A 12,186-nucleotide genomic window follows, 5' to 3' on the forward strand; every position below is an offset into this window, starting at 1 on the left:
GTAATACTTTTTTCCTAACTTGTTCATTCACTTCACAACAAGGGACAATGTACATCAGGGGAGTCCAAACTCGGTCCTGGAGGGCTGACGTCCTGCAGAATTAGCTCCAACTTGCTTCAACACACCTGCAAGGATTTTTCTAGAATGGCTAGTAAGAGCTTGATTAGCTAGCCCAGGTGTGTCTGATTGGGGTTGGAACTAAACTAAAGACCAAGTCTGGACATGACTGGTGTACATTAATCAACATACCCCAAGAACCAAAATTAACCCAAAGATCATTGGTGGTCCCTTGCCAATAAAAATGCAAATTCAAATTAAAACTAAAATAAAAGACAAAAAATATCAACAACAATATCAAATGTTCACAAACAGATTGTGATATCAAACTCCACTGAAGAAGCTAGTAGTTTTTCTAAGTGGAATATTTATACTATAAACTTACTAAAGTTGTTGAGAGTGACACATATAATAAAATTTTTTTATATTAAACCCTTCTCTTGGTCCTACCTTACCAATTTGCCATTTTTAATATGAATTTGATTACTTTATAGTCCATTTTCTATGCAGGTTTTTTTCAGTGTGGGAAAATAACCAGAAGAACAGTAAAGTGTAAACCGTTTTTGTGCTACTAACAGTGTAATTAAGACAATATGCTAAAATAACATGGAAAGAAATACCATTTTTCAACATTGGACTGCAAGACGCAGATAAAAATAGTTGAAAGTGTCACTGGAAGCTAAATAGCCACGTCTTCCAAGTCGTTCTTTTCTTTCAGTTTAACCATAGACTCATATTTTATGTTGGTATAAACATTATTTAATTAATCAAATAATTTCACCTCAGAATTTCGCGCCATTCCTGCGCGCGGGCTGCTGACGTCAGGCGCACAGCAGAGCTAATAGCTAATGCTTCCTAGCTTAAAAAAAAAAAAAAAATGCTTCCTAGCTTGTTCATAACACGTTTTTACACTGTTGAAATTTCGAGAAAATTCGGATATTCGGAGAAACAGTTCTTATGCTTTGCCATAATCAAATCCTTCGCCTAGGAGGGCAAAATTTTAGTTTCTATACAACATTTTGGATTCAGTATTTCACCAAAAGGTAAGATGCTGCTTTATTAAGTTTGTAATGTTCGGTTGCTGTTCGACACGATAATGAACAGAAGCAAACATGGTTGCGAAATTATGCATTTCCTCAGAAGAAAAACTGATTTCAGCAATTTCCAATGCAAACGTGCTCCCCTTCCCCTTCCCATTACTGATGCATTATAATAGCCCGAGTTATTTTAAGCTCATACGTGCTTTATATCATGTCAGCTTTTTTTGTCAATTTCTTAGAGTAAAACTAAAAAATGTATAGTTGTCATTAGCCTCAAAGTCATAGTTCACCCTAAAAATGTAATTCTGCCATTATTAGCTACTCATCATCATCATCCACTTGTGTCAAACCCGTTAGTTGTTTTTCTTCTGTTGAACACGAAGGAAGATGTTTTGAAGAATGTTTTAATTTACTTTTCTTCCTACTTTGGATGTCAATGGCTGCTTTCCCCGAGCATTCTTCTGAATATCTTCTTTTCTGTTCAACATAAGAAATAAATTCGGAAAGGTTTACAGCTGCAATAAACGGAGCAACTTTCCTTTTCTGTCCCATTACAAGACTTGGCTTGGCTATCGTTGGTGTTTTAAGTGCCTAACTCGTGTATGTTTGTTAGCTAGCATTCATGTTAAAATAACAATATCATCCTCCACATTGAACACATCTCAATATTTACTCACTGTAAAACACATTCAAGTGACTGTACCTTCAGTTCACCACCAGATGCCAGTATCTGTCAGTCTCTTGCTGATGTGTAGTTATGCTCTATAAAGTATTGGATTTATTATGTTGTGTTATTTACAATTAATGTAAATTTCAGAATTATATATATATATAGTTGAAGTCAGAATTATTCGCCCCTCTTTGAGTTTTTTCTTTTTTAAATATTTCCCAAATGATAATTAACAGAGCATGGAGATTTTCACAGTATGTCTGATAATATTTATTTTTCTGGAGAAAGTCTTATTTGTTTTATTTTGGCTAGAATAAAAACAGTTTACATTTTTAAAAGCCATTTTAAGGACAAAATTATTAGCTTCTTTAATCTATATGTTTTTTTTCTGATAGTCTACAGAACAAACCATCGTTATACAATAACTTGCCTAATTACCCAAAAATGCCTAGTTAATCTAATTAACCTTGTTAAGACTTTAAATGTCGCTTTAAGCTGTATAGAAGTGTCTTCAAGAATATCTGGTCTAATATTATTTACTGTCAATCAGGTATTATAAATTAGTTATTAAAACTATTATGATTAGAAATGTGTTAAAATCTGTTCTTTGTTAAACAGAAATTGGGGAAAAATACACAAGGGGGCGAATAATTCAGTTTATATGTATTATAATAATTTATTAATACAAATAATAATAATAAAGTTGTAACAGCTTACAGAATAGTAATATGATGATGTGAAAATAAAATGTAGATGTTTAATGGTTAAATATGATTTAAATATTTAATATCTATGGACAGTGTGATATTAGCAGGATTGATCAGACAGCATCAGCTCAATAATCAGCAAAATAAACCAGAAGTTTACAGATGATCATGTCTACAATCTAAACAGATGTTTAATTTAATGAGTTTTGCGAATGTGAATTTCATGTTTTCTATGATTTAAAATTACATAATGGTACTTTGATATTTCCTTCAACAACTTTTGATGTTGAAAAGTTTTTCAAAAAGTCCCTTTTATTGACAATTTTAATAGTTTGAAGTGATATATTGTCTGTATTGGTGTTGTGTGCATTTTGACAACTAGTAATAAACTGCAAATACTTTTTCTGTTTTTTTACAAACTTAATTATACGTTATTTCTTATATAATACATTGTTTCAAACAAAAATGTTAATAAAAGTCACTTTATTAAACTGCATAGTTGAATTTTTACCATCAAAAGTCGACAGAGCAATGATAAAGGTCCTATAATGTCCTCTAGCAACCTTAGAATAAACAGAAAAAACTGTGAATCACAAAATACGGGAACTGGAACTGATATTTTGTACAATGTATACGCCATTTTCCAATGAACATTGAACATAAAGAGAGAAACAGTGATTTTACACATTGTCTTCCTCAGAAAAGAAAAATGCACAGCAGAAGTTTGGTATTTAAATGAGAATAAAGCAAAAGTCAGTATGAAAGTGTAACCCAATGAGCCTTAAAGAGCCCATATTATGGGTTTTTGAAAATTCCCCTCCATGTAGTGTGTAACACAGCTCTAAGTGAAGTGAAGTATCCAGCTAAGGCTTAAATCTGTAAGAATACAGTGTTTAAAACTGTTGATTCATCTATAAAAGAGTCGATTCATAGTGCTTCAAACGAGTCGCCTTGATACCGACTCATTAGGTGTTTCGCCATGACGTACGAACGAAACAAAGTTTTTCACGTGCACGCGCAAACCCGGGAGATTTCAAACCTGAGGCCCCGCCCTCTGACGCAGTAACCCAGACACACACACACACACACACACACACCCACAAACACACGCACACAAACATGCCGGTCGATTGAAGTCACATTGCAGATGGATATATTGAGTCTCTACCCAAAGATGAAACCTCAGCATTATAGCCAAGCAGTTGGAAACTACTGGAAACTTCTGGAAGCTACATGCTACAAAGAATACTTCATCTGCGTTTGTTAAAGGAAGGATCAGTAACTTACTGATGGACATCAGGATGGGTTTCTTCCATTTCTCAAGTGTAAGTACGTGCGGTTAAAGTTGTTGCCTCGTTTACTCTAGCTTGCAAATGTATTTAGTTGTGATTTGTTACTTGTAACCGCGTGTACTGTATCAGGTTAACTGGATATTTTATCTTATCGCGTGCAAAGTCACGTTAAAAACGCGACGCGTGCTGTTTGTTTATGGAGCTCCGTGCTAGAGTTCTGCTCCCGCGATTTATTCGGAAATTTATTCCCGCGCCGCAGAAATCTGGCGCGGGGACAGCCGCGGGAATAAATTTCCGAATAAATCGCGGGAGCGGTCGGTAACGGGTTTAATTTGGGATGGGAGCGGGCTGTCTAGCAATATCACGGATATTGCTATGCGAATTAGAAAGAGAGAGTCTGCGTGGTGCTTGTGTGTGTGTTAGTGCGCACGCGCGCGTATGAGAGAGAGAGAGAGAGAGAGAGAGCGAGCGAACGAACGAACGACAGCTTGGCTGTCTGGACTGTATACTGGGTGATTTTTGGTTGTGTTCTCCGCTCTAGCGGGACCGGGCGCGGCGGGCAGAAAACGGAGCGGGTTCTCAGGCTAAAACCTGGCGGGTGCGGGCGGAAGCGGGAGCGTTGTCATCCGGAGGTGTGTGTGTGTTTTTGTGTGTGTGTGGTACAGTATGGCCAGTACACGACTGTCTCCTTCGTTCGGTTATCCGTGGCACTATCCACTCGCCATAGTGTGGCAGCTAAAATCCACGTCTGCACTATCGAGCGTGTATGAACTGTGATTACTTTTTAAATTGCTGATTAGCTATTGGCCATTTCCCTCTCTGACTGAAGGCAGTCGACCAATCGCGACAGACTGTCATCGGTCCAATCAGCGCAGATTAGCTCCGCGCTAAGGAGGGGTTTGGGAACAAATGAATCACTGGACGATTCATACAGGAGTCGCTGGGATAATTAGGTAAAAATAAATGCAGATTATAAGACCATGAAAGTGTTTTTTGACCTTGCATGCATATTAGACTGTTGTTGGAGACCCTTACAACCAGGATATGACCCTATTTCATGTATAATATGGGCTCTTTAAATGAAAGCCGAGAGCTGGAAGGTGAGTTTAATGGTGTTTGTCTGCATGTTCATCAGCATCTTTCTGTCCCAAAAGTCTCATCAAAAACTGTTAGAGAAATAGACTGTGTGGCTTTTACACGGATATACAGTTGAAGTCAGAATGATTTGCCCTCCTAGTAATTTTTTTTTTCTTTTTCCAATATTTCCCAAATGATGTTGAACAGATTCAGGAATTTTTCACAGTATTTCCCTATAATATTGTTTCTTCTGGAGAAAGTCTTATTTGTTTTATTTCAGCTAAAATAAAAGCAGTTTTTAGTTTTTTTAAAACCATTTTAAGGACAATATTATTAGCCCTCTTAAGCAATATTAGTTTTGGATTGTCTGCAGAGTACAATTATATAATGACTTGCCTAATTACCCTAACCTGCCTAATTAACCTAGTTAAGCCTTTAAATGTCATTTTAAGCTGAATACTAGTGTCTTGAAAAATATTTGGTCAAATATTATGTGCCAGTAGGTACCAATGGTGTAGTGGTTAGTGCATTGACACATGACACTGTGGTGTTCACGGCAACCTGAGTTTGATTCCCGCCTTGAGATCATATGCCTCATTTTCTTTCCCCCATCTCCTCTTCCCATGCTTTCCTGTCTATACTCTCTAATGTGTTATCAATTAAAGGTGAAAAAAAATAAATAAATAAAATTATAATAAAAAATAAAAAATAAAAAAAATAAAAAATATATATATATATTTTATTTTATTTTATTTATTTATTTAGTTTTTTTTTTATTTATTATGTGCTGTCATCATGGCGAAGATAAAATAAATCAGTTATTAGAAATGAGTGACTAATCTTATTATGTTTAGAAATGTGTATAAAAAGTATATAGGAGGCTAATAATTCAGGACTAATAGTTCTGACTTCAACTGTATAATGTCAGGCTTTCTTAGGAAGTGCATTAGAGAAGTGCTTCAGTTGTTCATGCTGACTCTAGCAGAATTATCTAAACTCTTAAAAGGCCTTGAATCCTCTGAGCTTTTCTGATCTGCTCTTCTCTCATGCTCTCCGTCACGTGCTGGTTTCGAACCTGAAGCCTCTCCAGCCACTCCTCACGCAGTCTGCAAGAAAATGAGCAAGAGTCTTTAAAGAGACACTACACTTTTTAAAGTAGTGTTTAAATTGCATTATAGTACTTTAATCTATCATTCAACAACGTCAGACGTTAGAAAGTCACATTTTTAATAGTTTAAAGTGATGTTTTCTGGCTTTGTGTTGAACATTTTGATGCAAAAAACTGGTAATAAACTGGTAACAAATGATTTTTGTTATTTTACAGACTTAATTTTCTATACTTTATTTCTTATACAACATTGTCTCAAACTAAAATGTCAATAAGAGTCACTTTGCTAGGCTGAAAAAATGTTTCAACATAAAAAGTTGAAGCAAAGGTCCTATAATGAAATTCACAACCTTAAAATAAACAGAAAAACCTGAGAATTACAAACAATTAAATAAATAAATATTGGTATTAGATGGTTAACAAACTATGAACAACTGATCTGTAAAGTTTAAGTTAATATATTAGTTAGGTGTTAGTTATAAGCTTATTATGTTATTGGGACGCAAGTTGCAATTCCTCATTTACTAACAGTTAATAAATGAAGAAAAGCTGCAACTTTAGAGTAACGTCCCAATAACGTATATAAATTATTAACTGATACTTAACAAGTCTTAAGTAACTTATTTACTAACAGCTTGTTCATGATCTATTACTAACTTATTAGGTAGTTATAAATCATTAAAATACAGTTTACTAGTCATTTATAAGTTGTTAACTAACATTGTAAGTTATCTGTTGGCTATCTATAAGGCACAGTTATAAATATTAACAAACTATTAACTTTTATTTAACATGTCATTTATAACCTTTTAACTGTTTATTAATGGACTATTAACTAGTTAATAAACTAAACGGATAGTTTTTCTAAAGTGTTACCAATTTTATTATTTCATTTATTCATCCATCCATCCGTCCATCCATCCATCCATCCATCCATCCATACATACTTCCATCCATCCATCCGTCCGTCCGTCCGTCCATCCATACGTACATACATACATACATACATACATACATACTTCCATCCATCCATCCATCCATCCATCCATCCATCCATCCATACATACATACATCCATCCATACGTCCGTCCGTCCGTCCGTCCATCCATACATACATACATACATACATACATACATACATACATACATACATACATACATACTTCCATCCATCCATCCGTCCGTCCGTCCGTCCATACATACATACATACATACATACATACATACTTCCATCCATCCATCCATCCATCCATCCATCCATCCATCCATCCATCCATCCATCCATCCATCCATCCATCCATCTATCCATACATCCATACATACATCCATTTTCCTTCAGCTTAGACCTTTATTTATCAGGGGGAGACCGGAGCACCCAGAGCCAGCTCAGGGAGAACATGCAAACTCCACACAGAAATAGTCCACAGTGCTACCCACTGAACCACTGTGACTCCTTTATTTTATTATAATAAAATAGCATAAATCTTCTGGAGGAAGTGTTACTTATTTTAGTTTGGCTGGAATTAAAAGAAAATGCTCCTAATCAATGTAAAACCAGCTAAGAAATATCTTCTCTTGATTGGCTACAGAACAAATCACTATTGTCCAATGACCTAATTAACACAACGTGTCTAATTGACCCAGTTAAACATTTAAATTGCACTTTAAGCTGCATGTCTTGCAAAATAATAATGTACTGCAATTAAGGCCCTCACAGCAGAAAGGTCGCTAGTTTGAGCCACCAGGGTCTGTTGGCATTTCTGTGTGGAGTTTGTATGTTCTCCCCATGTCTAAATACATGCGCTATATGTGAATTGCCCATAGTGTATGAGTGTGTGTGTAAATGAGCGTGTATGGGTGTTTCCCAGTACTGGGTTACAGCTGAACGGGCATCCGCTGCATAAAACATAGGCTGGAATAGTTGCCGGTTCATTCCGCTGTGGTGACCCCTGACGAATAAAGCGACTAAGCCAAAGGAAAAGGAATGAATGCAATCATGGCAAAAACACAAGAAATTAGTGATTGGAAATTATTTAAGCTATAAAGTTCTGACTATTTCACAGGAGAGCTAATCATTTTGTCTTCATACTTCAGCAAGCTGCAGGTTGAAGGTAAAGAGGTTGACGTTTCTCCAGCAGTTTGCACATGTTACCGCTTTATTGATAAACCCCTTGACTTTGCATTGAGCCCGCTCTGGTATGTCTGTATGTCTCCCTATATATTCATTAAACACTTCGAGATCCTCGTCGTCTCTACAGCTGTCTCTATAAAAACACACACACGCTGATTTAAACAAGGCCCAAAGCCTGGAGATTTGTACTGGAGTTTGTGCTAATCCACAACACCATCCTGAAGAGAGCCAAAGCAAACACTAGAGAGCAGCAGAAACAAGCTGACAATTACTCAGCATCCACTGCTCTCTCTTGCTTCTCGCCCTCCATCTGGTTCCCTTAAATTTGGTGTCCTACCTACGGCGTGCAGTTGAACGCGTATGAGGTCATGTGTGACGTAGGTTGGTAGTTTCCTAATCTAACTCATGTTCATTCATTCATTTTCCTTCAGCTTAGTCTCTAAATGCCCTTACAGTTGCAACCCAGTACTCATTCATTCATTTTCTTTGTCGGCTTAGTCCCACAGCGGAATGAACCACCAACTTATCCAGCAAGTTTTTACGCAGCGGATGCCCTTCCAGCCGCAACCCATCTCTGGGAAACATCCACACACACATTCACACACACACTCATACACTACAGTCAATTTAGCCTACCCAATTCATCTGTACCGCATGTATTTGGACTGTGGGGGAAACCAGAGCACCCTGAGGAAACCCACGCCAACATGGCAAGAACATGCAAACTCCACACAGAAACGCCAACTGAGCTGAGGCTCAAACCAGCGACTTTCTTGCTGTGAGGCGACAGCACTACCTACTGCGCCACTGCTGCGCCCGCAACCCAGAAACACAAATAGACACACATTCACACACACATACACCACGGCCAAGTTGGTTTATCAATTTATTTATTTATTATTATTTTTTTAATCAATTTATCAATTAGACTTGATGGGGAAACCGGAGCACCTGGAGGAAACCCACGCCAACACAGCGAGAACATGCAAACTCCACACAAAAACACCAACTGACCCAGCCGGGATTTGAACCAGCGACCTTCATGCTGTGAGGCCACTGAGTCACCGTGTCGCCCAAACTCATATTGCTTCAGCTTATTTTATAAAAGTAGTTTGAACAAACAGCAAATCTTTTTTCTCATTTCTCATCGTGACACTTTTCATTTTCAAGAAACGAGAAAGTGTTTATGGATCCCAAACTAGGTCAGAAAAATAAAACAATTATAAGTTCTCTCTCGTTATCCTCCTGTCAGATCCATTCCTGCAAGTTTGACTTTCTGACTGGAGGCTGTTTATCAAAATTAGCGCTTCATTTCAGTTTTTTTTTAATCTAATCTTTCTTTGCGATTACCAGCGCAGACAATAACGATGAAGACCTCTGGCGTACACACACACACACTCATACATACACACACCTGGATAAGGCACTGCTCTTCATCCTGCAGTCTTCATTTCCCATCCGCTCGCTGTGGCTTTCAATCTTCTGCTCCCAAAACTTCTTCAGCTGGTGTTTATCATGAATGCGTGCCAAATTCATCATCTGAAACCATCAAACAGAAGCATTTCACAGTGACGGAGAGCTGGGAATCAGCGCTTCTGCTTTTCCTCCAAACTATCAGAGTTTTTCATTGGAGCGTGCGAAAGCTGCAGATATTTACTACATTTCATGGTTGTTGTAATTATTAATATCAATATTTTTCACAAAATTAGACCTAATTTACATTTTAATAGTTTAATTAGTTTAGATAGTTTAATTTCAACCCGGGCTCATTGTGGAAATGTAGTCCCGCGGACGTTTCTGGAGACCGCGGAATACGTCCTGGCAGGTACGTACAGCTGCAGTTATTGTTTTCGCGAATTCCGCTGTTGCGCACTTTTTTGCACCTCAGACACCTCTCTTTGCACCCGTGCTGTTCTCGCGTGAACCCGCTGGAGGCCGCTGTCCGACTGACCGGATGATTGACTGCGCGACCGGCCAATCGGCCGACCTACCCTCCTCTTTACCTGAACCCAACCAATTTTACCGATCGACCCGCCCGCCCTCTCGCCCGCTCGCTTCCCTAAACCCGAGCGACAGTTTACAAAAGCCGTCCAAAAAAATGAAAGCTCCAATTTTTTTTCTACCGCGTTTTCGGATTTCGCCACGTTCTCACCCTGAGATTAAGTAAACTCGTTCACTTAGTTTTTGGGATTCTGTTTTCGTCTTACCTGATTGCTGGAACCGCTCTTCCCTGTACTCGAAACCGGTCGCCGTGGTCGACTCCTCTCCGCATCTCGAGCCTGCCGACGTTACACGGAGACCTGATTGGACAAACGGGTTTCAGCGGGGAAGCCCTCCGCAAGGAAGTAAGGCAAGCGCGAAAGGGAACGGACTCACACCGCCCCGCAGCGTTCGCTTGAAAAAAATAAACACGGCCGTACGTACCCCCCGGGACGTATTCCGCTGTCTCCAGAAACGTCCGCGGGTCTACGTTTTGAGATTGAGCTTGGGTTGTTTAATTTACAGAGGGTGGTCATAGTTGTGTGATCATTTCTGTAAAAGGAAGTATTAAATTATTTTAGCATCGCACATGGAAAAACTGAGTAATTATAAAAGTAAGTTACTGTCAACAGACAGAGCCGTTTAAAAAAATAACTAATTTAAACTTCAACTCTGAAAGTTTGATGTTTTCTGTGTTCATTCATTCATTTTCTTGTCGGCTTAGTCCCTTTATTAATCTGGGGTTGCCACAGTGGAATGAACCACAACTTATCCAGCACATTTTTACGCAGCGGATGTCCTCCTAGCAGCAACCCATCTCTGGGAAATATCCACACACACACATACTCATACACTACTGACAATTTAGCCTACCCAATTCACCTGTACCGCATGTCTTTGGATTGTGGGGGAAACCGGAACACCCGGAGGAAACCCACACGAATGCAGGGAGAACATGCAAACTCCACACAGAAACGCCAACTGAGCCGAGGATCAAACCAGCGACCTTCTTGCTATCGACAGCCCGACAGCACTACCTTCTTATTACCTACTTACCTAATTGTTTTTCCACAGTTTAAGATCTAATTATCTACAGTAATATACTGTTATTTTATTTACATTTACATTTACATTTTATCCAAAGCAACTTTCAAATGAGGACAAGGAAGCAATTTACACAACTATAAGAGCAACATTGAATAAGTGCTGTAGGCGAGTTTCAGCTATGTAAAGTGTAAGACACAAAACCATTAGTAATAATTTTTATTTATTTATAAAAAATTTTGTAGTACAGTTAGTGGTGAAGCCTGAGAGGGAATTGCAGATTAGGAAGGAAAGTGGAGACTAAATAGTTGAGTTATTAAATTAGACTGTAGAGTATGTTCATTATTTTAAGCATTGCTGCATGTAATTTTGTGAAATTGGTTGTTTTTTGTAATTTAACAGAATGTCTCTGGAATGTTTGCTGCCAATCTTTTTTTATTTTTTTAATTAATTTTTTTCTTACTATATTTTTAGGACAAGGGATTGGCCTCCAAATAGTCATTATGACGGAGAGCTGTAAATTAGTGCCCCCACTAGTCATAATGCACTGCTATGAGTGTGATATTGCATTTATAAAACAGTTTGACTGCATAATCTTGTATATAAAAAAAGAAAATCAAACACGGAGAGTCTAAAACCCTTTTTTTATGAGAAACTACTTTCTTCCGCCATTCATTCTCATCTGCAGCTGACGTGAGAACAGCAGAAACCATTGCTACTTCACCAATGTCACTTTAGAGCTAGTGTTTGAATGATTCTCTAGCGTAATGTCTAAAGTGATGACAAAACAGCTGCTTTTGCTCACATTTTAAGATTATAAGGCTGAGCGGCATGAAATGCCATCAGTCTCCAGATATTTCCCAGTATTTCTGTGTTTGCAATCGAGAGATCACAATAATTAACCCAGAAAAAGCCATAGCAAAGCAAACACTGCCAGATTACTATGGAAAAAATACAGCACAAATATGCCATCTTGTGGCAGAACGTCAGTATGACAGACTGATTGCTGTGAATGTGGTGAGTGTCTGAAATTATAAATATTTAAAATAGGCACTATCCTTATAAATAAACTGCGTAGTT

The 12,186-nt window shown here is 38.0% G+C and overlaps 2 protein-coding genes across 4 annotated transcripts in view; one reads left to right on the plus strand and one right to left on the minus strand.

The window, feature by feature from the left end:
• Positions 1 to 12,186, minus strand: part of LOC141376283 (uncharacterized) — a 778,518-nt gene that overhangs the window by 580,211 nt on the left and 186,121 nt on the right. The gene's annotated exons all lie outside the window — the stretch shown is intronic.
• The window catches only part of LOC100535760 (uncharacterized), a 93,045-nt gene continuing 81,701 nt past the window's right edge, over positions 843 to 12,186 (plus strand). The window contains exon 1 of one of the 3 annotated variants that reach the window (XM_073914323.1): positions 843 to 1,100. The gene's annotated coding sequence lies outside the window, so the exon portion shown is untranslated. The remainder of the gene's footprint in view (positions 1,101 to 12,186) is intronic. The other 2 variants (XM_073914322.1, XM_073914325.1) reach the window with 2 other exon arrangements.

Source organism: Danio rerio, chromosome 10, assembly GCF_049306965.1.
Source record: "Danio rerio strain Tuebingen ecotype United States chromosome 10, GRCz12tu, whole genome shotgun sequence".
NCBI lineage: Eukaryota > Metazoa > Chordata > Actinopteri > Cypriniformes > Danionidae > Danio > Danio rerio.